This window comes from Dendropsophus ebraccatus, chromosome 2 (assembly GCF_027789765.1).
Source record: "Dendropsophus ebraccatus isolate aDenEbr1 chromosome 2, aDenEbr1.pat, whole genome shotgun sequence".
Taxonomy (NCBI): domain Eukaryota; kingdom Metazoa; phylum Chordata; class Amphibia; order Anura; family Hylidae; genus Dendropsophus; species Dendropsophus ebraccatus.
Genome location: NC_091455.1, coordinates 104,350,128 through 104,374,137, shown reverse-complemented (window position 1 = coordinate 104,374,137; position 24,010 = coordinate 104,350,128). Strand labels below are relative to the sequence as shown.

The 24,010-nt window shown below is 48.5% G+C and overlaps 1 protein-coding gene across 4 annotated transcripts in view; it reads right to left on the bottom strand.

The window, feature by feature from the left end:
* The window catches only part of PIGN (phosphatidylinositol glycan anchor biosynthesis class N), a 209,344-nt gene extending 192,524 nt beyond the window's left edge, over positions 1–16,820 (bottom strand). For 2 of the 4 annotated variants that reach the window (XM_069958130.1, XM_069958133.1), the window contains exon 1: positions 16,687–16,820. The gene's annotated coding sequence lies outside the window, so the exon portion shown is untranslated. The remainder of the gene's footprint in view (positions 1–16,686) is intronic. The other 2 variants (XM_069958132.1, XM_069958131.1) reach the window with 2 other exon arrangements.
* Positions 16,821–24,010: the final 7,190 nt, after the last annotated feature.

Below are 24,010 nucleotides of genomic sequence, written 5' to 3'. Positions count from 1 at the left end.
TGCTGACGACACAAAAGTGTGTAATTGGGTTGATATTCCTGGAGGTGTCAGTAATATGGAAAATAAATTAGCTTTACTAGATAAGTGGTCAAAAAAATGGAGACTCTAGCTTCTTGTCTAACTCCCCTCCAGCAAGGTGTAATTCACCTCAACCATGCCCACTCAGGAGACAAGGGACAATACAACTAGGGCCATTAACAAATAATCTATCATGAAACATCTGTGGTGGGATTTCCCCATCATAAAGCCCTTCTGGATTACTGTTAGGACCACCATGGAGAAAGTGATGGGCAAAACCCTAGAGTTCACCGACAAGTTAATTCTCCTCTGGCTTCCGAGTGGGTCTTTTCACCCACAAAGACAGGACTTAGCTACCCACCTTCTTACAGCAGCTTAATTATTGATCCCACAGTACTGGCGCTAACTCACAGCACCACCTATCCCGGAATAGGAGGCCAAATGTGATCAATTGGAATTCAGATGTGGGAGCACACTGATGCGCCCGCATCCAAATTCAGCAGCAGTGAAGATCATCGGGCCGGTACTGCACTAAAGGCCGGGATGATCTTCTCTGACATCAGCCTTCCCAGACCCGGCTGGGTCACGGAACGGCCGGTGTTTTACAACTTGGGAACATGGCCTAAACCTGCAAAAATCAGAGTCCCTCAACATCTCCCTGCCCCCCTCCACAGTCCATTCCCTTTCTTTCCTTTTAGATGAACACAGTCCTCATTAACTTATAGTGGAGTAAAACTTACTGCCAACATCGAAGCCCTATTTAAAGTGAACATCCCTCCCTTAATGAAATTCATTATGGAGGATTTGGCGAGGTGGCAGAGGGGTATGCTTACCTGGTTTTGCCAGTGTTAAAATGAATGTTCTCCTCCACATACTTTACTTATTGCAGACACTGCCAATGTCTATACTCTTGTCCTTCTTTCAACAACTCTCTACCATGCTCATGAAATTTATTTGGGCCTACAAACTGGCCACATTAACCAAATCTATTTTACGTAGGGTGGAGAGCACCTTCCCAATCTTTGTCTATAATACGACACGGCCCATCTCCATAGAGCCCCATTGAAATTTGCCCTCTCCTTGACCCCTTTCATGGCAGTCCTCTCGGACCATCATTCAGGGTCACACCCTACCATCATGCCCACATTAGGACTATGTTTCTTCCTCACCGCTCATCTCAATTATTCCCTGTCTTTCCTAATCCAGCAGTCCTCCCGGGGTGGAGAACCCTATTTTTCATAAATGGGTCAAGGTGAGCAATTTCAGGGCAGGAAGGATTTTCTCTATTCCTCCTCCTGGCTCTCGATCTCTGCCCTTAAGAACATCTGGGACCCCTGCTCCTTGGGGTTTTGGAAAGCAGTGTAACTACATCATTTCCTTCTCCCTCTCATTTTTCTAGTTCCCTCCCAATGTTTGAGTCTCTGTACATTGGCTGAGGACCTCTGCATCACTCTCTCTCTCTTTATGCCATGTTGGGCTTCCTACTGAAGCAGCCTAGCCCCCCCCCCATACCTGTTAGCCTAGGAGAATGACTTAGGCTTTGCCCTATCAACTGCAAAATGCAAATACATTCTAAGGGTGCGTTCACACATACAGGTTCTGCAACAGATTTGATGGCGCAGATTTGAAGCTGCAGATTTGCTTTGAATCTGCAACTTTAAATCCGCGCCATCAGATCTGCTGCAGATCCGGTACATGTGAACACCTCCTAAACCTGTCTATATATACCTACCCTCCTGATTTCAAAGAAGTGCACCAAGCAACAATTAAGAAGTCTAGTGCCGAGCCCGCCGCTGAGAGCATACATTACATGCTCGGTGCCGTGGCTGCATGTGAGGCTCCCGGCTCTCATCGTTCCTGCTCAGCCAATCAGTGCAAAGCAGCACCGATTGGCTGAGCAGGACCATAGCCGGGAGCCTCACATGCAGCCGAGGCGCCAAGCAGGTAATGTATGCTCTCAGCGGCGGGCTGCGGGGGATTAACTCACATACTCACAGCAGGATGTCAATCCCACTGCGAGTATGTGCTCTCATAGAGATGAATGGCACTGGATCCGCAGCGTAAAATCCGCTGCAGATCTGGTACATGTGAAGGCACCCTTAGAGTAGCTTCACACATACCGGATTTGCAGCGGATTTCACACTGCGAGTTTGCAGCGAAATCCGCTGTGAATCCTGGTAATGTGAAGTTCAATGGAGTTACATATCTGCAGGGGAATTTTCATTCTACTGCAAGGATGTAACCCGGCCCCTTTAACCCCCCACAGCCCGCAGAATAGATTGCCTGCTTAACGCCGCGGCTGCATTTGAGGCTCTAAATTCCACAGTATAATGCATATTATACTGGTCTATAAGATCTGCACACTTTGATTGGTGTACCAAGAGGTTTATTATTAGAGGGCAGAGAGCAGTTTTCTACCAAACAACAAAAGTAACCATGAGGCCTGATTTTTAGGGTATAAACCCACACACCGTATACGCAGCAAATACGCAGCAAATACGCAGAAGATGTGATGATGAAGATTTGATGCTGTGTTCAGTTATTTAGATCTAATCTGCTGCGCATTTGCTGCGTATCGCAGTAGTAAATACGCTGCATATACAGTGTGTGGGTTTATACCCTAAGGGTACAAACCCACACACCCTATACGCAGCAAATACGCAGCAGATTTGATGGTGAAGATTTGATGCTTTGTTCAGTTATTTAGATCTAATCTGCTGCGTATTTGCTGCGTATCGCAGCAGTAAATACGCTGCATATACGGTGTGTGGGTTTATACCCTAAGGGTACAAACCCACACACCGTATAAGCAGCAGATACGCAACAAATACGCAGCAGATTTGATGGTTTAGATTTGATGCTGTGGTCAGTTATTTAGATCTAATCTGCTGCGTATTTGTTGCGTATTTGCTGCGTATTGCAGCAGTAAGTTTGTACAAACCCACACACCGTATACGCAGCAGATTTGATGGTGTAGATTTGATGCTGTGTTCAGTTATTTAGATCTAATCTGCTGCGTATTTGTTGCGTTGTTGCTGCGTATTTGCTGCGTATCGCAGCAGTAAATACGCTGCGTATACGGTGTGTGTTTATACCCTTAGGGTATAAACACACACACCATATACGCAGCATATTTACTGCTGCGATATGCAGCAAATACGCAGTAAAAACGCAACAGATTAGATCTAAATAACTGAACACAGCATCAAATCTACACCATCAAATCTGCTGCAGATCTGCTGCGTATACGGTGTGTGGGTTTGTTAGGGTATATTCACACGAACGGTCTCGCAGCGAGATTCTCGCTGCAAGACCGGCAGGTCCTGGCAGTTCCCACAAACTATATACTCGCTGCGGTAATTCTGCCGCCCTTAACCCCTTCTGCTCCCCCACTGTAAGCATACATTACCTGTCCTCGCTGCACGGGTCCGGCGTCCTGCTCTTCCGCCCGGCCAGTGTGTTGCCCAGCCGCAGCCACTGATTGGCCGGATGGGAGAGCAGGACGCCGGGCCCGTGCAACGAGGACAGGTAATGTACGCTTACACCTGGGGAGCCGGCCGGGAGCAGAAGGGATTAAGGGCGGCAGAATTACATACTCGCTGCGGTCGTTCAGACCGCAGCGAGTATATAGTTTGTGGGAACTGCCAGGACCTGCCGGTCTCGCAGCGAGAATCTCGCTGCAAGACCGTTCGTGTGAATATACCCTTAGTCTACTTTGTTAAATGGGTTTTCCAGATGTAATAAAACACCTGTCCAGTCAACAGTTCAATGTTATAACAAGCTTTCTTTGCTAAATATAAAGTTCTAGTGCAATTTTGCAGCTTGTAAAGCTTCTAGAAGAGGGATGTAAACAGATGTGGTGCAACTTTCTACAAGAAAAGTAATATGTGTCCTTTATAAAGTGGTGAATACATATACCATGTTATGAGAGTCTTACGCACATGTATATTTATGTAAATTGTTTCACATTTAAAGGAAAGTTTTAATTAATCTAATGTTAAAATAATAATATGTTCCAGATAAAGCAATGTTATGCAGCACTGCCAATCAACCACTAGGTGGCTCTATAACACCAGGATAACACAAAAACACATCTGAGACAGATACATTCATCAGCCAAAATTGCCTTGGGGAAGAACCTAGTTTCTGCAGCATTATTTGCAGCCAGCCATTTATTATTCACTTTACGAAGTCCAATTATGCCTAGAGGAACGGCAAGAGCAAGAGGAATCAAATGGATTTATGAGTCACCGAACCTTTAGACATTTGGCAGACAAGTTACTGATAATGTTCATTTGACTAAGGTAAAATCTACATAGAGGCACAGAAAGGTACCAACATGATATCGAATTCGACTTATGTTAAGTAAACTGTGCTGTGAAATTCAAGCCATTCACGGTGTAACCCCAAACTGAAACCGCTAGGCTAGGTTCAGTCAGGGTGGATTCTGGGAAACTATTGATGGTATTTTCTGGCTCTACCTAAAAAGACTCTGTCAGTAGGTTTATGCTGTCCTATCTAATGGTGCGTTTACACAGACAGATTTTAGAAGCCAAAACGAGGAGCAGACTATAAACAGGGATCAGGTCATAAAGGAAAGACTGGGATCTATCCTCTTTTTAAATCCATTCCTGGCTTTGGCTTCCAAAATCTGTCAGATAAATCTTTCTGTGTAAACGCACCGTAAGGGTAGCATAAACTAGTGACAGAGAAGCTGAACAGAATGATGTATCACTTAGGGCCCATTCACATGTCATCATCAGTGCACAGCCACGACTGTGGCGAAGCCGTCCACGAGTTGGCTGAGCAGGACTTTCGGGAGCCTCTCATGTGGCTGGTTTGTGGAGCAGGTAAAGTATCTTCCCAGCGACGGGGGGTTAATGGGGCCGGCACTTACACTGTTACATTGTCATCCTGCTGCAGTATGTAATCACATTGGAAATGACAGGAGAGGTATCCGCAATGGATTTCGCTGCAAAATCGCAGTGCGGATACGTTACGTGTGAATCTAGCCTAAATGGAAGTTTAGAAAGTTTAAGTCTCTTCGATTGTACTATATTTTGCTGCACAAGCAGACAAGTGTTTCCATTCTTTGATCCTTTCTGAACTTTTAACATCATCCAAAAATTCAGTCAAGAAGGACCTGTCACCCGGCTGCCGGGGCAGAGCCCTTTATCAAAATCAATAGAGATGAGTCAGACGTACATAGAAAATGATTGCTCCAGTCATTTTCTATGGATGTCGGACTAATCTCTATTGATTTGCATATAGCGCGCGCACAGCTTCAGTCGGTGATTTCTCTGTCCTGGAACCGGGTCCAAGAGCAGGACTTCCTGGAAGGATAAAGTATGCAGGGGGCTCCACCGGGGGGTCGGGCGGACTCTGCCCGGCAGCCAGAATGACAGATTCCCTTTAAAACAATGCAAATGAAACAATGCAACCAAAGCAAACTGGGGGACATTTATTAAGTCCGGCGTTTTTTATGCCCGGCCTACAAGGGCCTTCGCAGCTCCGGAGCTCAGGAGCTCAGGGGATTTATGTAGAGGCGCACTGTTCCATGTGAACAAAGTGAAACCTACGCCAGCTCAGAGCTGGCATAGGTTTCACTACCATTTTTCCTCCAGAAAAATGATAAATGCAGGTGTTGCACCCCCTGTAACACCCCTCCCTCCCCCACTAGCGCAGGAGGCGCAGATGGCCCTGATGCAAATTAAATATTCGTAAATAGACCAATCAGGCCCATCTGCGCCTAAAAAAGGCATTTTAGCCTTTTTATAAACGTCCCCCACTGTGCTTAGAAGAAACACCATTATATCTGATATCTATCCTACAGCTAGTCACAAATCCATTAAACTATCCAGGGATTAAAGGGGTAGTCCAGCGCTACAAAAACATGGCCACTTTTTTCCAGAGACAGCCCCACTCTTATCTCCAGCTTGGGCGGGGTTTTGCTGCTCAGTTCTATTGAAGTGAATGGAGCTTAATTGCAAACCGCACTTGAACTGGAGACAAGAGTCGTGTTGTCTCTGAAGGAAAAAGGCCATGTTTTTGTAGCACTGGATAACCACTTTAAAGCCCCTCTATGAGCGCGGCTCTATTAGAATCAATGGAGCCAAGTCAGAGGGGCGGGGGCTTCCTCCTGGGTGCCTGAGAGTAGAACGGTGCCGAGTAGGGGAACTGGGCCAAGGTTCAAAAAAGGGACTGCGCCACCGGCTTCTCCAAACCGATGCTTTTCTATCCATGTGAAAAACTTACAGCGAATGAAGTGATGGTACATTCGCTTCGAGGCTGCATTAATACGTCTCGTAAAATTGTCCATGGCCACGGACAATTTTAGGAACCATTAAAGTGAATGCAGCCATTTACACAGTCCGTGCTGCGACCCCCACTGTGTTCTGCATCGTAAAAAAATAGGACATGTCCTAGTGCGGAAAGCGTCACGGAACGGCAGCAGAAATAACAGGAGCGCATAATGTACACTCCTGTCATCACATCTGACTACTCACCTACTCCCCTGTGCCGGTCGGTTTACCTGTTCACCAGAAGTGGCCTGGACTACGCTGTCTTCTTCTCCAGGCAGTGCAGTCCTGGCCACTTACAGTGAGCGTGTGCCAGCCGGAAAGCAGGGGGGAGTAGGTGAGTAGTCAGATGCGATGACAGGAGCATACATTATGCGCTCCTGTCATCTCTGCTGCCGGGCGGCGGCAATGCTAGGGGATTCGTGCCACGATCCTCCTCCAGATCATGGCACGAATCGTGTAAATGAGGCCTAAACTATATTTAACTTTTGTAGTTGATAATCGTTTGTATGCTTGACAAAGACCACTTCTGGTCGAAACATTGGATTTTTTTCTGTATTTGGACATGGAATAAAGCCTTGAAAGTTAGAACTCCTGTGCTTGCTCCATTTTTGCATACTACTACAGGTAGTGGGAACTACCTGCACCTCAGCTTGTATCCCATCTATGCACACCAAGGTGGGGCTGCTGGACTCTCCATTTGTTTGTTATGTCATCAGACACGTCAAAAGTTTTCGATCACAGGGGGTGTCACTGCTGAGACCCACACTGATCAGGAGATACAGCCCAGGAAAGATTGTAGCAGAGTGATCAACTCCATAGGAAGTAGGAAATGGACATAATAACGTGACTGTGTATAAAGTTGCTGCACAACTAAAAAAAAAAAAAAAAAGACATACGATGCACCAGAGAGGAGACAGGTACACGCCTGGGGCTAAAAGGGTTATCCAAAATTATAAAAAGCAACTTTTTTTTTTTTGCCAAAACAGCATCCACCCCTTTCCTCGGGTTGTGTGTGGTATTACAATTCCCCTCCATTCACTTCAATAGAACTGAGCTACAAAACCCACACCCAAACCGAGGACAACAGTGGTGTTGATTCTAGAAAATAGCGGCCATGTTTTTCTAAGTCCTGATTAGCCCTTTAAATAAAACACCAAGTTCTCAGTAACATGTGGTTCTGTAGCTACTGCAAAACTACAACTTCCAGCAAGCTTAATGAGTTGAACAGCACATCTTACAACTTTAAGGCTATGTTCACACTACTTAATGCAGCGTGGAACATTGCCTTTCGTTCTATGGGATCCCGGACGGAGTGTATACACATCGTATACGCTCCGGCCATGATCTCATGCCAGGCCGCAAAGAACTGACATGTCCATTTTCGGTGGCCGCAATTCACTGAATTGCGGCCGTAGGAAACCCTGTCAGTTAACACAATGAAGCGAGGGGCTCTGGCTACTTGCTTCATGGTGTGCTATGGGGAGTTCTGATGCGGGCGCGCATGGATGCGCCCGCATCAGAACACTACGGCCATAAAGATCATCCTGGCCGGTACTGCAGTACTCACGGAACGACCGGTCCGACGCGACGTGTGAACATACCCTAAGACTGTGGAGGAAACACGCACAAACAAAAATGCCATAAGCAAACAATCTCCTAAAGACAATGCAAAACACAAGATAAATCAACGCTAATAGACTGTATAAATAAGGGGAAAGATAAAATCGACAAAAAAAAACTGCAAAAGGTAATAGGACCAAATATTAGCTGTCCAAGGAGTAAGTGCTTGCTCATTGTCTAATCTCTTCATTTTGACAGGATGCATAAACGATCTGTTGATCCCCTGTGCAGCCCAGCCATCAAAATTGCCTGCCAGTAAGACTGTGTTCTCACATTGCAGTATCCACACGGTCCTGTGTCATTTCAGTGAAAATGCTGCAGTACTGCAAAAGTGCTGCAATGGAACTGCAACGTGAACATAGAATAAACAAGTGGTGATCTACAACATCGCTGGTTTACTACATATGTCGGTCCATCTAATAGGGTCGAAAGAATGAAGGTTCCCCTTCAAAGCAGTTTACATATATGTATATACTGTATATTGCTAGAATGGACTGTCCAGTCAAATCAGGAGAGAAATATAGAGAGAGAGATGACTATATACACGGTAGGCATAGGGAGAAAGCAACTAGACTAAAAGAGCCAACATGAGACACAAAACAATGGCTATTAAAGGGAAGGTCTACATCACAAGTATGCCTTCCTTGGCACGTATACTTTGGCAAACTGTCAAAATGGAATATGACATATGTGCACAGGCTCCATTGCCTTTAATATTCCACACATTTATATGCTTTTCTTTGCCAATAAGAGCAATCAGGCCCATGCCTGTCCATGCACATATACGTCAACATCCCATTTAGACAGGATGTTGATCCACGTACCATAAACGACCATTGTGATGTGATCCAGCCCTTACAGTAAGTCTGTATCTCTGCACACAGCAACCAGCCAGAACTCTTCTCACATTTCTTACACCACTTACACACATTCACATATTCTGTCTGCAACTGCTGATCAGCAGAACAGAATGCAGAACCATTGATTTCTATGGCCCCATACACACAAGCATAGGTGTTATGGAACCGTGATGGGGCTGTGTTCCATGGCTCAAAAAAAACTGTTAGGTCCTAGTACGGCCCTTATTTGTGGCATGGATCACGCACATTAAAGGGGTTATCCAGCGCTACAAAAACATGGCCATTTTCCCACTACTGTTGTCTCCAGTTTGGGTGGGGTATTGAAACTCAGTTCCATTGAAGTAAATGGAGCTTAATTGCAAACCACACCTGAACTGGACACAACAGTAGGGGAAAAAGTGGCCATGTTTTTGTAGCACTGGATCACGCACATTAAACAATGGGTCAGTGCAAATTACGAACACCTATGGATTGACATCTGCAATCTGTCCATCATTGTGGAATCCGAAATTGCTGACAGGATTAGGCATGTGTGAATGGGGCTTTACACTGTGCTGTGCTTGGAGGTCTGATTTGTTAATAAATGCGTAAGACTGAGAAAAATGATACATCTCTATAAAGACAAGATGGAGACAAAAGACAGAACATCATAATTCAGTGTGCAAGAAGACAGAGATGATAAAAAAGAGAGAATTTAAAGGGGTACTCCAGCCCGGGGTATTTTTCAGTTCAGTGGGTGGTTATGGGCGGTGGAGGTGTTTAGCTACCCCGTTCCACCGCCGGGTCCTGGATCGCAACGCCCGGTACACCCGTCCCGTGGCCGCTTCTTGGTGTGAGTTGCCGCATGAGACATTACGTCTCAAGGCAGCTCAGCCATTCTGCGGCTGTAGCAAAGTCCCGCCTGGGCCGCTAAATGGCTGAGCTGCCTTGAGACGTCACGTCTCATGTGGCAGCTCATACCAGGAAGCGGCCACAGGATGCGCAAAACGGGCGGTGCAATCCGGGACCGGTGCTGGAACGAGGTAGGTAAGTGACCTCCACCATCCATAACCATCCCATCCCCAGCCATAACTGAAAAATACCCCCGGGCCGGAATACCCCTTTAATGGCACCTAGAGAGAGGGGAAATGATGCAGACACGGATAAGAGAGTTCCATAAGGTATGGAGTGACATAACAGCTCCTGCATGGATAACACAGAGAGGTCCCAGCTCCTGCATGGATAACACAGAGACATAACAGCTCCTGCATGGATAACACAGAGACATGACAGCTCCAGCATGGATAACACAGAGACATGACAGCTCCTGCATGGATAACACAGAGAGGTGAAAGCTCCTGCATGGATAACACAGAGACATGACAGCTCCAGCATGGATAACACAGAGACATGACAGCTCCAGCATGGATAACACAGAGACATGACAGCTCCTGCATGGATAACACAGAGACATGACAGCTCCAGCATGGATAACACAGAGACATGACAGCTCCAGCATGGATAACACAGAGACATGACAGCTCCAGCATGGATAACACAGAGACATGACAGCTCATGCATGGATAATAGAGAGAAGTGACAGCTCCTGCATGGATAACACAGAGACGTGACAGCTCCTGCATGGATAACACAGAGACATGACAGCTCCAGCATGGATAACACAGAGACGTGACAGCTCCTGCATGGATAACACAGAGACATGACAGCTCCAGCATGGATAACACAGAGACATGACAGCTCATGCATGGATAACACAGACACATGACGGCGCCAGCATGGATAACACAGAGAGGTGACAGCTCCAGCATGGATAACACAGAGATATGACAGCTCCAGCATGGATAACACAGAGACATGACAGTTCCAGCATGGATAACACAGAGACATGACAGCTCCAGCATGGATAACACAGAGAGGTGACAGCTCCAGCATGAATAACACAGAGACATGACAGCTCCTACATGAATAACACAGAGACGTGACAGCTTCAGCATGGATAACATAGAGACGTGACAGCTCCAACATAGATAACACAGAGACGTGACAGCTTCAGCATGGATAATACAGAGACGTGACAGCTCCAGCATGGATAACACAGAGACGTGACAGCTCCAGCATGGATAGCACAGAGACATGACAGCTCCAGCATGGATAACACAGAGACGTGACAGCTCCAGCATGGATAACACAGAGACATGACAGCTCCAGCATGGATAGCACAGAAAGGTGCAAGCACCTGCATGGATAACACAGACACATGACGGCTCCAGCATGGATAACACAGAGAGGTGACAGCTCCAGCATGGATAACACAAAGACGTGACAGCTCCTACATGAATAACACAGAGACGTGACAGCTCCAGCATGGATAACACATAGAGGTCACAGCTCCAGCATGGATAACACAGAGACATGACAGCTCCAGCATGGATAACACAGAGACGTGACAGCTCCAGCATGGATAACACAGAGACATGACAGCTCATGCATGGATAACACAGAGACATGACAGCTCATGCATGGATAACACAGACACATGACGGCGCCAGCATGGATAACACAGAGAGGTGACAGCTTCAGCATGGATAACATAGAGACGTGACAGCTCCAGCATGGATAGCACAGAGACGTGACAGCTCCAGCATGGATAGCACAGAGACATGACAGCTCCAGCATGGATAGCACAGAAAGGTGCCAGCACCTGCATGGATAACACAGACACATGACGGCTCCAGCATGGATAACACAGAGAGGTGACGGCTCCAGCATGGATAACACAGAGAGGTGACGGCTCCAGCATGGATAACACAGAGAGGTGACGGCTCCAGCATGGATAACACAGAGAGGTGACGGCTCCAGCATGGATAACACAGATGCGTGACAGCTCCTACATGAATAACACAGAGACGTGACAGCTCCAGCATGGATAACATAGAGACGTGACAGCTCCAGCATGGATAACACAGAGACGTGACAGCCCCAGCATGGATAACACAGAGAGGTGACAGCTCCAGCATGGATAGCACAGAGACATGACAGCTCCAGCATGCATAACACAGAGACATGACAGCTCCAGCATGGATAACACAGAGACATGACAGCTCATACATGGATAACACAGAGGCGTTACAGCTCCAGCATGGATAGCACAGAAACGTGCCAGCTCCTGCACGGAAAACACAGACACATGACAGCTCCAGCATGGATAACACAGAGAGGTGACAGCTCCAGCATGGATAACACAGAAACGTGACAGCTCCTACATGAATAACACATAGGGGTGACAGCTTCAGCATGGATAACACAGAGACGTGACAGCTCCAGCATGGATTACCCAGAGAGGTGACAGCTCCAGCATGGATAACACATAGGGGTGACAGCTCCAGCATGGATAACACAGAGACGTGAAAGCTCCAGCATGGATAACACAGAGATGTGACAGCTCCAGCATGGATAACACAGAGACATGACAGCTCCTACATGAATAACACAGAGACGTGACAGCTCCAGCATGGATAACACAGAGACGTGACAGCTCCAGCATGGATAACACAGAGACATGACAGCTACAACATGGATAACACAGAGACATGACAGCTCGAGCATGGATAACACAGAGACGTGACAGCTCCAGCATGGATAGCACAGAGACATGACGGCGCCAGCATGGATAACACAGACACATGACGGCGCCAGCATGGATAACACAGAGAGGTGACAGCTCCAGCATGGATAACACAGAGACGTGACAGCTCCAGCATGGATAACACAGAGACATGACAGCTCCTACATGAATAACACAGAGACGTGACAGCTCCAGCATGGATAACACAGAGACGTGACAGCTCCAGCATGGATAACACAGAGACATGACAGCTACAGCATGGATAACACAGAGACATGACAGCTCCAGCATGGATAACACAGAGACGTGACAGCTCCAGCATGGATAGCACAGAGACATGACAGCTCCAGCATGGATAGCACAGAAAGGTGCCAGCACTTGCATGGATAACACAGACACATGACGGCTCCAGCATGGATAACACAGAGAGGTGACAGCTCCAGCATGGATAACACAGAGACGTGACAGCTCCTACATGAATAACACAGAGACGTGACAGCTCCAGCATGGATAACACAGAGAGGTCACAGCTCCAGCATGGATAACACAGAGACGTGACAGCTCCAGCATGGATAACACAGAGACATGACAGCTCATGCATGGATAACACAGACACATGACGGCGCCAGCATGGATAACACAGAGAGGTGACAGCTCCAGCATGGATAACACAGAGACGTGACAGCTCCTACATGAATAACACAGAGACGTGACAGCTTCAGCATGGATAACATAGAGACGTGACAGCTCCAGCATGGATAACACAGAGACGTGACAGCTCCAGCATGGATAGCACAGAGACATGACAGCTCCAGCATGGATAGCACAGAAAGGTGCAAGCACCTGCATGGATAACACAGACACATGACGGCTCCAGCATGGATAACACAGAGAGGTGACGGCTCCAGCATGGATAACACAGAGAGGTGACGGCTCCAGCATGGATAACACAGATGCGTGACAGCTCCTACATGAATAACACAGAGACGTGACAGCTCAAGCATGGATAACACAGAGAGGTGACAGGTCCAGCATGGATAACACAGAGACGTGACAGCTCCAGCATGGATAACACAGAGACGTGACAGCTCCAGCATGGATAACACAGAGACGTGACAGCTCCAGCATGGATAACACAGAGAGGTGACAGCTCCAGCATGGATAGCACAGAGACATGACAGCTCCAGCATGCATAACACAGAGACGTGACAGCTCCAGCATGGATAACACAGAGACATGACAGCTTATACATGGATAACACAGAGGCGTTACAGCTCCAGCATGGATAGCACAGAAACGTGCCAGCTCCTGCACGGAAAACACAGACACATGACAGCTCTAGCATGGATAACACAGAGAGGTGACAGCTCCAGCATGCATAACACAGAGACGTGACAGCTCCTGCATGGATAACACATAGGGGTGACAGCTTCAGCATGGATAACACAGAGACGTGACAGCTCCAGCATGGATAACACATAGGGGTGACAGCTCCAGCATGGATAACACAGAGACGTGAAAGCTCCAGCATGGATAACACAGAGACGTGACAGCTCCAGCATGGATAACACAGACACATGACGGCGCCAGCATGGATAACACAGAGAGGTGACAGCTCCAGCATGGATAACACAGAGACGTGACAGCTCCAGCATGGATAACACAGAGACATGACAGCTCCTACATGAATAACACAGAGACGTGACAGCTTCAGCATGGATAACATAGAGACGTGACAGCTCCAGCATGGATAACACAGAGACGTGACAGCTCCAGCATGGACAGCACAGAGACATGACAGCTCCAGCATGGATAACACAGAAAGGTGCCAGCACTTGCATGGATAACACAGACACATGACGGCTCCAGCATGGATAACACAGAGAGGTGACAGCTCCAGCATGGATAACACAGAGACGTGACAGCTCCTACATGAATAACACAGAGACGTGACAGCTCCAGCATGGATAACACAGAGACGTGACAGCTCCTACATGGATAACACAGAGAGGTGACAGCTCCAGCATGGATAGCACAGAGACATGACATCTCCAGCATGGATAACACAGAGACATGACAGCTCATACATGGATAACACAGAGGCGTTACAGCTCCAGCATGGATAGCACAGAAACATGCCAGCTCCTGCACGGAAAACACAGACACATGACAGCTCCAGCATGGATAACACAGAGAGGTGACAGCTCCAGCATGGATAACACAGAGAGGTGACAGCTCCAGCATGGATAACACAGAAATGTGACAGCTCCAGCATGGATAACCCAGAGACGTGACAGCTCCAGCATGGATAACCCAGAGAGGTGACAGCTCCAGCATGGATAACCCAGAGACGTGACAGCTCCAGCATGGATAACCCAGAGACGTGACAGCTCCAGCATGGATAACACAGAGACGTGACAGCTCCTGCATGGATAACACATAGGGGTGACAGCTCCAGCATGGATAACACAGAGACGTGAAAGCTCCAGCATGGATAACACAGAGACGTGACAGCTCCAGCATGGATAACACAGAGACATGACAGCTCATGCATGGATAACACAGAGACATGACAGCTCTAGCATGCATAACACAGAGACATGACAGCTCCAGCATGGATAACACAGAGACATGACAGCTCCAGCATGCATAACACAGAGACGTGACAGCTCCTGCATGGATAACACATAGGGGTGACAGCTCCAGCATGGATAACACAGAGACATGACAGCTCCAGCATGGATAGCACAGAAACGTGCCAGCTCCTGCATGAATAACACAGAGACATGACAGCTCAAGCATGGATAACACAGAGACATGACAGCTCCAGCATGGATAGGACAGAAACGTGCCAGCTCCAGCATGGATAGGACAGAAACGTGCCAGCTCCAGCATGGATAGGACAGAAACGTGCCAGCTCCTGCACGGCTAACACAGACACATGACAGTTCCTGCATGGATAACACAGAAACGTGACAGCTCCTACATGGATAACACATAGGGGTGACAGCTCCAGCATGGATAACACAGAGACGTGACAGCTCCAGCATGGATAACACAGAGACGTGACAGCTCCAGCATGGATAACACAGAGACATGACAGCTTCAGCATGGATATCACAGAGACATGACAGCTTCAGCATGGATAACACAGAGACATGACAGCTCCAGCATGGATAACACAGAGAGGTGACAGTTCCTGCATGGATAACACAGAAACGTGACAGCTCCTACATGGATAACACATAGGGGTGACAGCTCCAGCATGGATAACACAGAGACGTGACAGCTCCAGCATGGATAACACAGAGACGTGACAGCTCCAGCATGGATAACACAGAGACATGACAGCTCCAGCATGGATAACACAGAGACGTGACAGCTCCAGCATGGAAAATACAGAGACATGACAGCTCCAGCATGGATAACACAGAGACATGACAGCTTCAGCATGGATAACACAGAGACATGACAGCTTCAGCATGGATAACACAGAGACATGACAGCTACAGCATGGATAACACAGAGACATGACAGCTCCAGCATGGATAACACAGAGACGTGACAGCTTCAGCATGGATAACACAGAGACGTGACAGCTCCATCATGAATAACACAGAGACATGACAGCTCCAGCATGGATAGCACAGAAAGGTGCCAGCTCCTGCACGGATAACACAGACACATGACAGCTCCAGCATGGATAACACAGAGAGGTGACAGTTCCAGCATGGATAACACAGAAACGTGACAGCTCCTACATGGATAACACATAGGGGTGAAAGCTCCAGCATGGATAACACAGAGACATGACACCTCCAGCATGGATAACACAGAGAGGTGACAGCTCCAGCATGGATAACACAGAGAAATGACAGCTCCTACATGGATAACACAGAGACATGACAGCTTGTGCATGGATAACACAGAGACATGACAGCTCCAGCATGGATAACATAGAGACATGACAGCTCGTGCATGGATAACACAGAGACATGACAGCTCCAGCATGGATAACACAGAGACATGCCAGCTTCAGCATGGATAACATAGAGAAGTGAAAGCTCCAGCATGGATAACACAGAGAAGTGAAAGCTCCAGCATGGATAACACAGAGAAGTGAAAGCTCCTGCATGGATAATAGAGAGAAGTGACAGCTCCTGCATGGATAATAGAGAGAAGTGACAGCTCCTGCATGGATAATAGAGAGAAGTGACAGCTCCTGCATGGATAACACATAGAGACATAAGAGATGCTGCACCTCGTACTCCTTACTGTGATGAGCAGTAACAGCAGCTCCTCCAGGATCGGTCACTGTTCACACATACAGTCTGCACTCATCCTCCTCAGCTCACATGCAGGTCCTGTGCCGCTCCTGTCATGGTCCCTGTTGCTTCCTGGTCGCTCTCTGATGACGTCATGAGGAAGCAGAGCAGGCCGGGAGATGTAGTTCCTTTTTGGTATTTTAGTGCTCTTTGTATTTTTCATGGCGTTTTCCTAATTCGTTTGCATTCATTCGTCTATCAGTGTCACAATGTGGTTGGTCCCTTGTCTGCTACAGTGTTAAAGGATTTGCTGGACCTGACATTAGATGGGTGATTACATGGCTGTGCGGTACCGTCCTATCGGGTCCTGCCATCCCTGTACAGTGTTATTACAGGTTATAATAGCGATCAGTATGGGGAGATGGCGCTATATTGACGCAGCACATCTCCTCACCTGACTGTCTGCGGTACCGCTAGCAGAATGCGGCAGCCAGGACCGCAGCCTCTGCCTTCCCCAGAGATACAGGCACACATTGCTGATGCTACTCATCTCTTACGGCCGATAGGTTGTGCCGTAACCACAGTAGGCTATGTACACACAAGCTGTGTTAAAACCGGCCGTGATTCCCACAGACCTTACGTAGTGGCAGTGCTGCCTTTTGAGGGAATCCCGGCCGGAGTGTATACACATAGGGGGAGATTTATCAACCTGGTGTAACCTAGAATTGGCCCAGTTCCCCCTAGCAACCAATCAGATTCCACTTTTCACAGATTCTTTGGAAGATGAAAGGTGGAATCTGGTTGCTAGGGGGAACTAAGAAAAATACACCATGTTTGATAAATTTCCCCCACGGTATACGCTCCGGCCAGGATCCCTAGCTGCAACTGACGTGTTAGTTTTCTGCGGCTGCTATTCAGTGAATAGCGGCCGCAAAAAACCCTGTCAGTGCACACAGTGGAGCGAGCAGCTCCTGCAGCTCGCTCCATATTGGAAAGTACTGATGCGGGGACATAAGGATAAGTCTGCATCAGAACTCTACGGCGCTAAAGATCATCCGGCCGGGACCGGCCGCGATGATCTTTTCTGAGACCGGCCATTCCATGACCTGGCCGGGTGACGGAACGGCCAGCGTCTTACGTAGTGTGAGCCTTACATCGTATTGGAAAAAGTCAATCATCCTGGTATCACAAAGCTGCAATTCCATGTAGCCCCATCCTTAGGGAATGTTCACACTGGCAAAAAGCCTGGCTTCTATGGTGTGTAATTACAGACAGTGCAGAAGTAGAGGTATACAGCTGTGAGATACAAGTCTGTTGCATTCACACGTTACAGGAAGTTGTCCGTGCTCACGGATCCATGCGCACGGACAATTTTACAGCCCATTGCTTTTTATTGGGCTATTTAGACCAGTATTTCTCAACCTTTTCAGGACAAGTACCCCCATGTGACAAGATGCTCCAGCCAAGTACCCCCAAGGATGCGATCCATTATAAAAAATTGCCTTAGGGTAGATTGATGCGTACGTTTTGCAGCAAAATCCGATAATTTGTCAGATACCTCCCCCATGTACTCAGATACCTCCCCATGTAGCCAGATACCTCCCCCATGTAGTCAGATACCTCCCCATGTAGCCAGATACCTCCCCCATGTAGCCAGATACCTCCCCCATGTAGCCAGATACCTCCCCCATGTAGTCAGATACCTCCCCCATGTAGCCAGATACCTCCCCCATGTAGTCAGATACCTCCCCCATGTAGCCAGATACCTCCCCCATGTAGTCAGATACCTCCCCCATGTAGTCAGATACCTCCCCCATGTAGTCAGATACCTCCCCCATGTAGTCAGATACCTCCCCCATGTAGCCAGATACCTCCCCCATGTAGCCAGATACCTCCCCCATGTAGTCAGATACCTCCTCCCCATGTAGCCAGATACCTCCCCCATGTAGTCAGATACCTCCCCCATGTAGCCAGATACCTCCCCCATGTAGTCAGATACCTTCCCCATGTAGTCAGATAGCTCCCCCATGTAGTCAGATACCTCCTCCATGTAGTCAGATACCTCCCCCATGTAGTCAGATACCTCCCCATGTAGTCAGATACCTCCCCCATGTAGCCAGATACCTCCCCCATGTAGCCATATACCTCCCCCATGTAGTCAGATACCTCCCCCATGTAGTCAGATACCTCCCCCATGTAGCCAGATACCTCCCCCATGTAGTCAGATACCTCCCCCATGTAGTCAGATACCTCCTCCCCATGTAGGTAGATACCTCCCCCATGTAGTCAGATACCTCCCCCATGTAGCCAGATACCTCCCCAATGTAGCCAGATACCTCCCCCATATAGTCAGATACCTCCCCCATGTAGCCAGATACCTCCTTCATTTAGTCAGACACCTCCCCCATGTAGTCAGATACCTCCCTCAAGTAGCCAGATACCTCCCCCATGTAGTCAGCTTCCTCCCTCAAGTAGCCAGATACCTCCCCCATGTAGTCAGCTACCTCCTCCCCATGTAGTTAGATACCTCCCCCATGTAGTCAGATACCTCCCCATGTAGTCAGATACCTCCCCCATGTAGCCAGATACCTCCCCCATGTAGCCAAATACCTCCCTCATGTAGACAGATACCTCCCCCATGTAGTCAGCTACCTCCTCCCCATGTAGCCAGATACCTCCCCCATGTAGTCAGATACCTCCCCCATGTAGTCAGATACTTCCCCCATGTAGTCAGATACCTCCTCCCCATGTAGTTAGATACCTCCCTCATGTAGTCAGATACCTCCCCCATGTAGCCAGATACCTCCTCCCCATGTAGTTAGATACCTCCCCCATGTAGTCAGATACCTCCCCCATGTAGCCAGATACCTCCCCCATGTAGCCAGATACCTCCCCCATGTAGCCAGATACCTCCCCCATGTAGACAGATACCTCCCCCATGTAGTCAGATACCTCCCCCATGTAGTCAGATACCTCCTCCCCATATAGTTAGATTCCTCCCTATGTAGTGAGATACCTCCCCCATGTAGCCAGATACCTCCCCCATGTAGCCAGATACCTCCCCCATGTAGCCAGATACCTCGCCCATGTAGTCAGATACCTCCCCCATGTAGCCAGATACCTCCCCCATGTAGTCAGATACCTCCCCCATGTAGTCAGATACCTCCCCCATGTAGCCAGATACCTCCCCCATGTAGTCAGATACCTCCCCCATGTAGTCAGATACCTCCCCCATGTAGTCAGATACCTCCTCCCCATGTATTTAGATACCTCCCCCATGTAGTCAGATACCTTCCCATGTAGTTAGATACCTCACCTCCCCCATGTAGCCAGATACCTCCCCCATGTAGCCAGATACCTCCCCCATGTAGTCAGCTACCTCCCCTATGTAGTCAGCTACCTCCTCCCCATGTAGCCAGATACCTCCCCCATGTTGTCAGATACCTCCCCCATGTAGTCAGATACCTCCCCCATGTAGTCAGATACCTCCCCCATGTAGTCAGATACCTCCTCCCCATGTAGTTAGATACCTCCCCCATGTAGTCAGGTACCTCCCCCATGTAGCCAGATACCTCTCCCATGTAGCCAGATACCTCCCCCATGTAGTCTGAGGTCTGAAGGGGAGAGAGGAGGTGAAGGGGGGGGGGGGAAGAGGTGGTGAAGGGGGAGAGAAGAGGTGAAGGGGGGAGAGGAGACGCAGCCTCTGCTACCATCTGCTGCCGGTGAGCCGGGCCCTGCACAGGAAGAGGAGAGACCGGTGGTGGTAAGTGAGCTGACCACGGGGGAGCTGACAGAGGGGAAGAGCTTACACCTCCATAGGGGGGAGGACACATTGGACTCCAGATCGCTCACTGCCTGCACAACTGCCCCTCGCCTCTGCTGGAGCTCCCAGAGGGACCCCTCAGCAACCTGCAGCAATCTTGCTGTCTGAAGGGCGACAGTCACCGTCCCCTGCTCAGCACCTGCCCAACCAATCACCTGGGACAGATCTCCCCAAGACTCTCTCCTTGTCCACCACTGCAACCACCATCATGAGTGGCAAAGATCATCATACAATTCCCTCCCAGGGACGTTCTACCATGCCCCCCGCTGACCTGCCGCCTGCTATCCCTGCCTCTACTACTACATCTATGGAGGCCACTGCTGTGCAACACTCAGAGGCTGCTGCCACCCTGAGAGCATACCCGGAACTGCAGGCACTGCTTACATTGCTACCTTCAAAATTGGATTTAGAATCCATGGCCTCTGATCTGAAAACAGCCTGGAGACAGGATATAGGTGCTGTCAAGGCAGACATTACAGCGCTGCAGACCAAAGTACAGGAATTGGAGACCTTTAAAACCACAGTGCAACAATCTCTGTCTTATCTTCAACTGTCAGTCTCTTCCCAGGCTTCTCAGCAACAACACCTTTGCTCCCAAATAGATGACTTGGAGAACCGCAACAGGCGCAACAACATCAGGGTCAAAGGACTTCCTGAAGCAACGCGCACTCCTGATCTCTTCTCTACCCTCATTGGCATTTTCAATTCGCTACTGTGCAGACCGCCGGACGCCCCGCTAGAAATCGACCGGGCGCATAGAGCACTGCGACCACCAAGCACGGACCCCAACAAACCCCGCGATGTTATATGCCGTGTGCACTACTATTCCATCAAAGAGGAGATTATGCGAAAGGCGCGCATGCTCCCTGAAATGGACTTTGACGGCGCTATACTGCAATTATTCCCAGACTTGTCGAGACGTACGCTGCGCCTGCGCGCAGCCCTAAAGCCACTTCTTTCATTATTGCAAGCACGTAATATCCCATACCGCTGGGGCTTTCCATTTGCCCTTTCAGCCCGGCTTGGTGCAACGGCAGCTACGCTACGCACTCCGGAAGACCTGGGTCCCTTTCTCACGGCCTTTGATTTGCCTAATGTCGTGTTGCTGGAGTGGGAGCGCTTACTGAAAGATCCTACTGCTGATGCCTGGGGAGGTGCCTCCTCCTTTACAGCGGGGAGCGTGCGTCGTCGGCTCTCACCCCAGCCGCAACGTGCGAGAAGACGGAGAAGAAGTGTATCCAGATCGGACTCGGAGCTCTGAGACTTGCTGTTGGCGTTGATGGCTTTGAGATTGCATATATCAATGCTTTAGTTTGTGCCTGATATCACATATTGTGCCTTATTGCCCCTATTGCATTTTTTTACTGTTTCATCCCCCCTTACAATTGCTGAGTTATAGTTTCTTGCATTTTTTAGTGACGGCTTGTTGCTGTACTCTATTATTACAGGCTTGTTCTTGTGTCTTTACCCCCAATAGGTATGGAGGCAGGATTTTGCCGCCTGCTAAAAGCAGTCAAGTCACTGCTACTGTTAGTGATAATGCTACCTCTATTAAGGAGCTGTTTTCTTTGTCTCTTCTTCTTATACTTTCTCTCTTTTCTCCCTTATCCTTGCCAGCAGAGCCTCCCCCCCTTGCCGTTGATTGTTGAGTCCCCCAGGTGGCCTGTGATATGGCCTTGACAACCATTGCTACCCTGAATGTTCAGGGTCTCAATATCCCAGAGAAGAGGGCACAAATCTTGTATACAATGCATAAAAAGAGGGTACAGATTTTATGCGTTCAGGAAACACATTTTTGTAGCGCCAGCCTCCCTGTCATCTATAACAGCTATTATCCCTCTTGGTACCATAGTAGTAACCCCGCCAACAAGACCAAAGGTGTGGCAATATTTATACATAAGTCATTACCCTGCCAGGTGTTGGATGTGAGGACAGACCCAGACGCACGTTTCATATTCATTCGCTGTCTAGTGGCGGATCAACCTTACACGATAGCCAGTGTATATGCACCGAATGCGAACCAGTCTGCCTTTATAATCAGAGTGCTTGATGAGTTGAATGCTTACACGCAGGGTAACATCATCCTGTGCGGAGACTTTAATGTGACCCTTGACCCTAGGGTGGACACGTCTTCGGGGGTGTCTTCCCTATCCTTTAACAAATTGAACAGGATTCGTAAGGCCTTGTTTGATATTCAGCTATGTGACGTCTGGCGCTTGCAACATCCGACAGATAGAGATTACTCCTATTACTCTAACCTGCATAACAAATACAGCAGAATTGATTACATTTTTCTACATCATCACCTCCTGCCTAGGGTCTCCTCATCCTCCATAGGGAGCATTCTCCAAACAGATCATGCCCCTGTGCTGTGCAATCTCACCATGCCAGATTTGCCCCGCAAGGCATACAATTGGAGGCTAAATGAGACCCTATTGCATGTTTTTTTGTGTATAGCCGACCTCAAGGCTGCTATCAACAACTTTAAGGCTGATCATGCAGGGGATTCAACGGCCCCTCAGATACAATGGGACGCACTTAAATGTGTCCTGAGAGGAATATTGATAGTGCATGGAGCGCGTCTCAAAAGGGAAGCGGCTGCCAAACTCAAACGATTACTTTCTGAGCTCCACCTGTTAGAGACCGCAGATAAGGCCACGCTAAAGGAAGACACATATCGTGAACTGCTACGAGTCCATGAGCTTACCTCCCTGCTTAATAAGAAACAGAAACGGTTTAGACATATATGTGCCAGTAGGTTTTATGGGGAGGGCAACAAGGCAGGCCGGATGTTGGCCAGGGCCCTTAGAGACAAGCGTGCAGCTCTATATATACAATCCATTAAAAACGCAGAGGGCACTGTCCGACGATTTTCCTTTGAGATTTTAGAGGCCTTCAGATCTTACTATGAAGGCTTATATAACCTTGTCCCAGCCCCTGAAGCCACGGTGGAGGAGGCTTGCAAATATGTAGCGGCTACTAAATTACCCCGTCTGGAGGCTGACCTGTTACAGACTCTTGAAAATGACTTCACTGTTGAGGAACTGAAATGTGCCATTTCAGGCTTACCGTCAGGAAAAAGCCCGGGCCCTGATGGCTATACGGCAAAGTTCTATAAAGAACTACAAGCGGACTTGAACCCGAGCCTGCTGGCGGCATTTAATAATATCTCGGCCTCCTCCCCGTTGCCCCCCTCCTTTGTGTGTGCGCACATAGTTGTGATACCTAAAGAAGGGAGGGACCCCAGCCTCTGTCCCAGTTACAGGCCCATCTCATTAATTAATACCGATGCGAAGCTATTTGCTAAGCTCTTGGCGAATCGTTTGGCACCACTCCTGGGGCGTTTGATCCACCCAGATCAGGTGGGTTTTGTCCCCCTGAGAGAAGAGCGTGAAAACACGCTAAAGACCTTCTCTGTGATCCATCATGTTCGTTCAACCAATATACCTTGCATCATGCTTTCATTGGACCTAGAGAAGGCCTTTGACAGGGTGGGA